The sequence below is a fragment of the Eumetopias jubatus genome, unplaced genomic scaffold, assembly GCF_037043125.1.
Source record: "Eumetopias jubatus isolate StellerSeaLion01/CBP00866 unplaced genomic scaffold, mEumJub1_p1.0 scaffold_10, whole genome shotgun sequence".
NCBI lineage: Eukaryota > Metazoa > Chordata > Mammalia > Carnivora > Otariidae > Eumetopias > Eumetopias jubatus.
The window spans coordinates 40258882-40266285 of record NW_028274816.1 but is presented as its reverse complement, the minus strand read 5'-3'; the positions used below and the strand labels follow the sequence as shown (position 1 = coordinate 40266285).

General features: G+C 49.1%; 1 long non-coding RNA gene across 1 annotated transcript; it reads right to left on the bottom strand.

Moving 5' to 3' along the window:
* Positions 1 to 224: 224 nt before the first annotated feature.
* LOC114202119 (uncharacterized) lies at positions 225 to 5758 on the bottom strand. Its single transcript, XR_003607757.2, has 3 exons — positions 5593 to 5758; positions 1148 to 1201; positions 225 to 1070 (listed from the first exon to the last, which is right to left on the bottom strand). It is a non-coding gene; the product is annotated as an uncharacterized LOC114202119 (long non-coding RNA).
* Between the last annotated feature and the right edge of the window lie 1646 nt (positions 5759 to 7404).

Sequence of the window (7404 nt, the reverse complement as noted above, 5' to 3'; positions counted from 1 at the left end):
GGTGGCTCAGTCGTTAAGCATCCGCCTTCAGCTCAGGTCATGATCCCAGGGTCCTGGGTTCAAGCCCCACATCGGGCTCCCTGCTCAGCGGGAAGCCTGTTTCTCCCTCTCCCACTCCCCCTGCTTCTGTTCCCTCTCTCGCTGTGTGTCTCTGTGTCAAATAAATAAATAAAACCCTTAAAAAAATAAAAAAATAAAATTTTATTATTTGTATGTTCCAGTGTACAATTTGTGGACACATTGCCAACGTTTTCCATTCTCAAATACTCATCAACACACGGATAAAATGCAGGCACTGCATTTATTATTTATATTGTAATACACTGCTCATTGGAATACCAAGTACAAGGAGGGCTAGCAGAAGTCATAAAAATATATCTACCATTAAACTCAGAGAAAGCACTCTTTATTGGCACTTAATGAGGATCCCTAGCCAGAAGATCTAACATCTCATCCTATGGAATCCACCCATAAAAATCATCAATAACAATAGCCTGCCGACCACTGTAACCCCCTATAGGCTTGTAATACACACTCCAAACGCTAGAGACACACGTCAGCAGCAGAACAGGACCTGCCCATTCCCAGGGGACCAACTGTTAGAGGGACGGAAAAAAGTCCCACTCCTTGGAAATCCCAGCTGTTAGGACAACGTCATAGAAACCACACCCACAACTTAATAAAAGACACACATCTCGTTAGCCGGAGGCTGCAGATCACCACCCCTCTCACGAAGTCACTCCACAGCGGACTCGAGATCTGTGCTCTTCCCAGGATTACACGGGGCGCCACATTCCTCCAATACTCCATCCTTAGAACAAAATCTTTAACTGTCCTCGTCGGTCCTGTGTGCAGGCTTACAGTGAGCCCTGCGACAGCCAGACACCTTCTTGAGAGCACTCAGCCTCTCACGCCTATCCTAGCAGATAGAGGGCGCTGCTCTCCCTGATTTCTGTATCAACTAGAAAATACTTGGAACAAGTCTTGTCATACTCCACGCAAAAGGCATGTTCTTCATCCGCAAAATCACTGATGATGAAACACCACAGATTCCTCGCACCTTCTTGAACCTAGGTAAATTGGAGATACAGGTTGGCCAGAGCTATTATCTCCAATCCCCGTACCCCCGCCCCACACACACCCTTACCTCGTGCATTCCAGACCAGTTTCCATCAACTTTGCTCATTGTCAGCCATTGTCTCTGCAGAATAGTAGAGTAGAACGGAGATGCCGGGACTGAGGTGCTAGGTACTAAGCCAGCACCTTGGACCCAGGCACTACCAGCAATCAACACTCATTTTTTTTTTAAGATTTTATTTATTTATTTGAGAGAGAGAGAGAGAATGAGAGAGAGAGCACGAGAGGGGGGAGGGTCAGAGGGAGAAGCAGACTCCCCGCTGAGCAGGGAGCCCGATGTGGGGCTCGATCCTGGGACTCCAGGATCATAACCTGAGCCGAAGGCAGTCGCTTAACCAAGTGAGCCACCCAGGTGCCCCGTAGTCAACACTCATTTTATCCACAGATGCATCACAGAAGACGTTGCCACCACAGCAATTAGAAAAGTCCTTACAACAGAGGACCTAACAACCTGTACCAGTCTCCACGGCCCCACTCCCTGGCTCCAGGGATTGGCTCATCCATGGGCGTGTGACCTAGTCCCGGCCAGTGAGGTGGCAGGAACCTCGGGTCTCAGCCTGCAGAGCAAACCATGGGGTGGACCACCCAGGCCAGGGGCTTTTCCATCACGACTGCAGAAGTGGCCTAGGCCAGGCCAGTGCCAGTGCCACAGAGGGCCCAGGAAGCTAGGGGCTTGATAACATGCTGAAGGCTGAATCAAACTCGTCCTGAAGCCCACACGTGCTAGGTCCTCCACTGACTCGTGACAACCGTAAATGTGTTCACGGTCTTGGCCTGAACAAGATGACCGTCTGCGTGGTATATACCCCGCAAGATATACCCGCCAGGCATTGGGGACATATTCAGCAAAACAATACCTACATGTAATTCAACCACAGGCAAACATCTCATGGGAAGCTCGAGGCATTCAGATAAATGTGGGGGAATTCCTGAGGGCTTAATTGTTAGTCAGTCTCACTATCATCTTTCCGTTCAAGTTTAAGGGCTGGGGTCGGGCAGGATAGATGCCAGTGTACGCCCATACTGCCATTTGAAAATAAGAGCCCTCTCCCCCATCGTCCCTAAGGTGGCAAACCTGGGGTGTGGGAAACTACCACCCATGGGCCAAATATGGCCTCCCCCTGTATTCTGTAAATTAAGTGTGGCTGGAACATGAGCTATGGACGGTCTGCGGCTGTTTTTTGTTTTTTTTTTTAAGATTTTATTTATTTATTTAATTGACAGAGAGAGAGAGACAGCGAGAGAGGGAACACAAGCAGGGGGAGGGTCAGAGGGAGAAGCAGGCTTCCCGCCGAGCAGGGAGCCCGATGCGGGGCTCGATCCCAGGACCCTGAGATCATGACCTGAGCTGAAGGCAGTCGCTTAACCAACTGAGCCACCCAGGTGCCCCTGTGGCTGCTTTCAAGCCACAATTCCAGAGAGGATTCATCGTCAGCGAGACCACATGGATTGCAACGCCTAACAGAAAATCTTTACAGAAGACTTTACAGAAAAGTCTGTGCCGATCCCTGTTCTAAAAGATAATTATTATCATGTCACGCCTTTGAGCAGAACGTAGCGCTTTCTGGGGAAGAACTAATTTCTTTACCCCCGTAGCAGGACTTCCATCATTTTAGCCAGAACTCCATACCCATCCTCCTCTTTTGATACCTTTAATGGCACATCTACATGCCTGCAGCCCAGTGGGAATTCACTGCAGTTTACATGGTCGTGATGCTCAGAAACAGAGTTGTCAGTGTGAACGTGTGAATGTGAGCGTGAGTTTACTCTTTGTCAGCCACGGTATGCAAGTAGAACACAATCCAGTGGTACGCTTTCTGTCTTAGTGACGGCCACGATATGTGGTTACATAATTATATCAGAAAGAATCCACCTTCACAGAACAAACTTCATCTAGGAGGACCCTCAAATCTCTTGTCCTGGCCACTATGCTCCCCCGAGGCTGGGGGCACACAGAGGGACAGAGACTCACCCTACCCATCAGGGTTTTGAAGGACGCCTGTGGTTCCAAGACAAAAGATCCCGACACCAATCACTCACCCACCATCCAGCCAGGCAGCTGTGAGAGAGATCTACTCATAGCAGAAAGGACAGACCGAGAGACCCCACATGACAGCATGCAGTGACAAGTGCCACTACAGGGGATGCTTGGGAGGTTGGGGGTGTGCAGGCTTGGCCAGAGCAGGGGCAGGGGGACCAGGAATGCTCCAGGAGGATGTCACAGTTGTGTCCTTGTGTGGCTACACGAGTCAGTGTGACTGGGCATTGCCCAGACAGGAAATGACGGGGGGGGGGGGGTGGTGTCGCTGCAAGAGTTTAGGAATGAGATTTCTTTCCGTACCATTTTATTTTGCATGCTTTTATGACTCCCTAAAGCTGGATGAGTATGACATGAGGTATGGAGTTTGCCATTTCTTTCAAGTCCGAGGTACGGCACACAGAGCACACTTGAGATTTATTTTTGTTGCTTTCACAGTATGATGACTTTTTCTCCCTTTCTGTCTGACCCATGGACAGGGAACAAAGGCAACACAGATCTGCACACTTTGAAATGTCAACAGAAACCTGCAAACCCAGGTTCCCACAGGAGCTGAAGTTTAAGGGCCAGAGTGACAAAAAGGGGAGGCAGATAGCAAGTAACCAACAGAAGATGTCATGGGTCTGAGCTGGCCACCTTCTCCACCTGTCGGAAGGAAGCCATGCCTGACAGGAGGGAGCCACAGCTGGGCCCGGTCTCTCTGTCTGGGCTGCCCCTGAGCAGAGCACAGGATGTGCTGAGCTGGGTGTGGGTGTCGGGGGGAGATGGGCAGCTGGCCACAGATGCTACCTGCCAAGTACATGTAGGACCAGCTCCTGGTCCTCAGCTGAGGTTAAACAATAATTATGCTTAGTTACATATTTACTGTGACAGAAAAGGTGCTCAGTGCTTTCGGTGACTATGTTCTTAAAAACACTTTATGGAGGTGTGACTGACATACAAAAAGCTCTCCATAATTAATGTCTGCACCTTGACCCTGAACCTAACCCTAATATCTAGTTAAGATATACTCAATTTAGAACATGGCTTATAAATTATATGGCGGTTTTTAGGAGCTAGGGGATCCAGGGACCAACCTATTCCATCTTCTTCTCCCTTGAATTTGACAGGTTGTAACACATTCTGCCCCGTGCTATCTGGAGAGTGGCCACACGGGGGCAACAGTGAGTAAACATTAGGACAAACCCGGCCACAAAGCCAATTCTTCCTTCATCCTGTAAAACCTTGCTCATTCAACGTTTACAGATCATTCTATAGATTATTAAAAGTGTGACTTTGCTGAACTTTTTAAAAAACAAACTAATTCTTTGAAACTGTTAAAAATATAAGATGTTTTAAAAAATCTCGGAGCTGGCTAGCAGATGAAGACCCAGGGGCCTGGGAAAAGGCTGTGACTATTGAATATGTTCAGATCTAATTAGGAAACAAGTATGATTTATAGTCCACTTATTTTCACAAAGAGTTTGTGTCAACTAACAGTAGTGAACACACACAAAAGAGTGCAGTTCAGAGGAAAACAAAATAAGAATCAACAGCCTCAAGAGCCAGAGGAAAAGCCACACCCAGGATCAAAGAAGACAGACCAGGGAGGCTAGGTTCAGGCTGATCTGCTGTCTGCAGATCCTCTGGAGCTAGAATGCCCCCAATGCCCCTGGGGGCTGCGGGTCAGGCAGAGCTCAAGCCCTGACGTTGCACTGTTGTAACCAGTGACAAGTCTCCTGGTCACTTCCTCCGTGAGACACCCCCCCACGCCCTGACTACTCCAGTCCGCTTCTGGGAACCCCCATTCCTCTTTCTGACCCCGTTGTTTACTTTTCCCTTCACTTACACAATATACAGTATGTTTACCTACATACTATTCTGTCATTTAAAGGCTTTTGTCATGTTCTCGGTGCACTGTACTTTGCATCATCCACCCTGATGTATAATCACTTGTTGCACTGCATGACTTAACTGGGGACTAGAAATACCCTCACAGTGTCATGGGGCTAGTGTCCTGGGCAAGGTCCTCGCTGAGCCGGCTCATCCTGCAGCTGTTGCCCTGAAGGCCTGATCCAGGCACTGCTGTTCTTGTGCAAGTAAGACAGCACAAAGCAAATTAGCCAAAACCTTGGCTATTGGTTCGGAATTGCTCAGGGCCCCTCAGCCACATCAAATAGCCTGAGGGCACACCCAGAACACACTTGCTCGTCCAATGTTGTCCTAGGGAATTTCCATGGAACAGCCATTGTGTCAAATGGGGGAAGGCAGTGTGAGCGGGGAGGGTGGGAGTCAGAATTCCTGAGATAGAATCAATCTTGGAGACTGCCAGGCACTTAAGAGGAGTTCATTACATAGTTCTTGAATGAATAAATGACTCTAAAAACATTTCCTAATTTTAGAAATGATGAGCCTGAAGCTCAGATTAAGTGACTCACCTAAATTGTCCTGGAAATTGGTGACAGAGCCAGACTGAGATCTGAGATGGCCTCCAGCATGATCCCCTTGAGTGGCTTTAGCTCGAGCCATAATCACGCATTTAAATTTTCTGGACCCCCAGGGTCTCATGGGACTCTTCATGTGGCATATTCTGGGAACAAAGGTCATGTCAGTGTCACAGAAACCTCTTACACTGGTTATAATGAGATTTTGTGAGGTCAATGGAGTCCCAAGCCATAGACCGCCTCACAGTTTGTCTGCTGCAGAGATATGGTTGGTGGGAAACCCACATGCTGACAGAGCGTAGAGGAAGATGGGAAAAGCAGAGCAAAAGAGGTGGGTGCCCACTTCACTTCTGGCCCCAGATGACACGGTGGTGTCCAGTAGGAAGAGCCCCCCAGATGCCCCCCAGAACCTTCACAGAACTCACCCCTACGGTTTAAAGCTGAGCTTCATACATGGGTCATGAGCACTCCTGGCAGCTCGGGATAGGATGACACGCGACATAATAAAGCCAAGGCATTGAAGTTGTGTATTGAGAAGAAGGAAGATGGTGGAGGAATAGGGGACCCTATTTTAACTGGTCTCTGGAATTGAGCTGGATATCTACCAGATCACCCTGAGCACCCACGAAACCAGCCTGAGATGTAAGAAGATCTGGATCTCTACAAACAGAAGATCGCAGGTGGTTGGTTTCAAGGTACGAAGTGGGGAGCCGTGATTCTGCAGGCAGATATCGGAGGATATATGGCATCAGGAGGAAGGCTGGCCATGGGGATCCTACACCGCCGGTGAGCGACAGCCTCACGCGCTGAGGACCCGGCACAGACTCGCAGACTGGTAGCGGTGGGGAAAGGATTTTAGGGCAGCCCCGGGGCAGAAACCCAGAGCAGTGGGGTCGCACGTGCGAACTGGGAGCAGCTGGCGGTTTTAGAAGCACAAAGGGCAGAGACGGGCCCTGACCTGGAGGCAGGACTGGGGGCGCTGCGGAGGGGCGCACAACCCAGGCCGCTGCAGTTTATAGCAGCATGGACAGAAACGGAGATGGTGTGGCCTGGAGAGCTCACTGAAGAACAGACTGCGCTCTCTCTGCTCTGAGGCGGAGGGTTGGAAACGGTCTCTTCTGCTCTGACTCGTGAAGAGACACAGAAAGCCGCCAGGAAAGCCACCAGAGAACAAAAGCCCCCAAAGTGATTCCCGCTGAGCCCATCCCCGCCACAGGGGGGCAGGGCAACTCCGCCCAAACAGGGTTGCCTAAGTAACAGCGCGGCAGGCCCCTTGCCCAGAAGACAGGCTGGGAAAACAAGAGGCCAGCAACCCTAAGGTCCCAAGAAAACAGGGGCATCTTGCTTGGGTTCTGGTCAATAATTTGGACTCCATACATTCCCTCCAACACCCATCAACAGAATGACTAGGAGGAGGAGCCCCCAAAATAGAAAAGACTCAGAGATTATGACTTATGATGCAAATTTACAAATGGATGCAGATATAACCAAGATGTCGGAGATGGAATTCAGGCTAGCAATTGTGAAGACAATGGCTAGAATGGAGAAATCAATTAATGGAAACATAGAGTCTCTAAGGGCAGAAATAAAAGCTGAATTGGCAGAACTTAAAAATGCTATCAATGAGATCCAATCCAATCTAGATAATCTAACGGCTAAGGTAACTGAGGCAGAAGAACACATAAGCGACCTGGAAGACAATATAATAGATAAAAAGGGAAAAGAGGAGGCCAGGGAAACACAACTCAGAATCCATGAAAATAGAACCAGAGAAATAACTGACACCATGATGCGTTCCAGTATCAG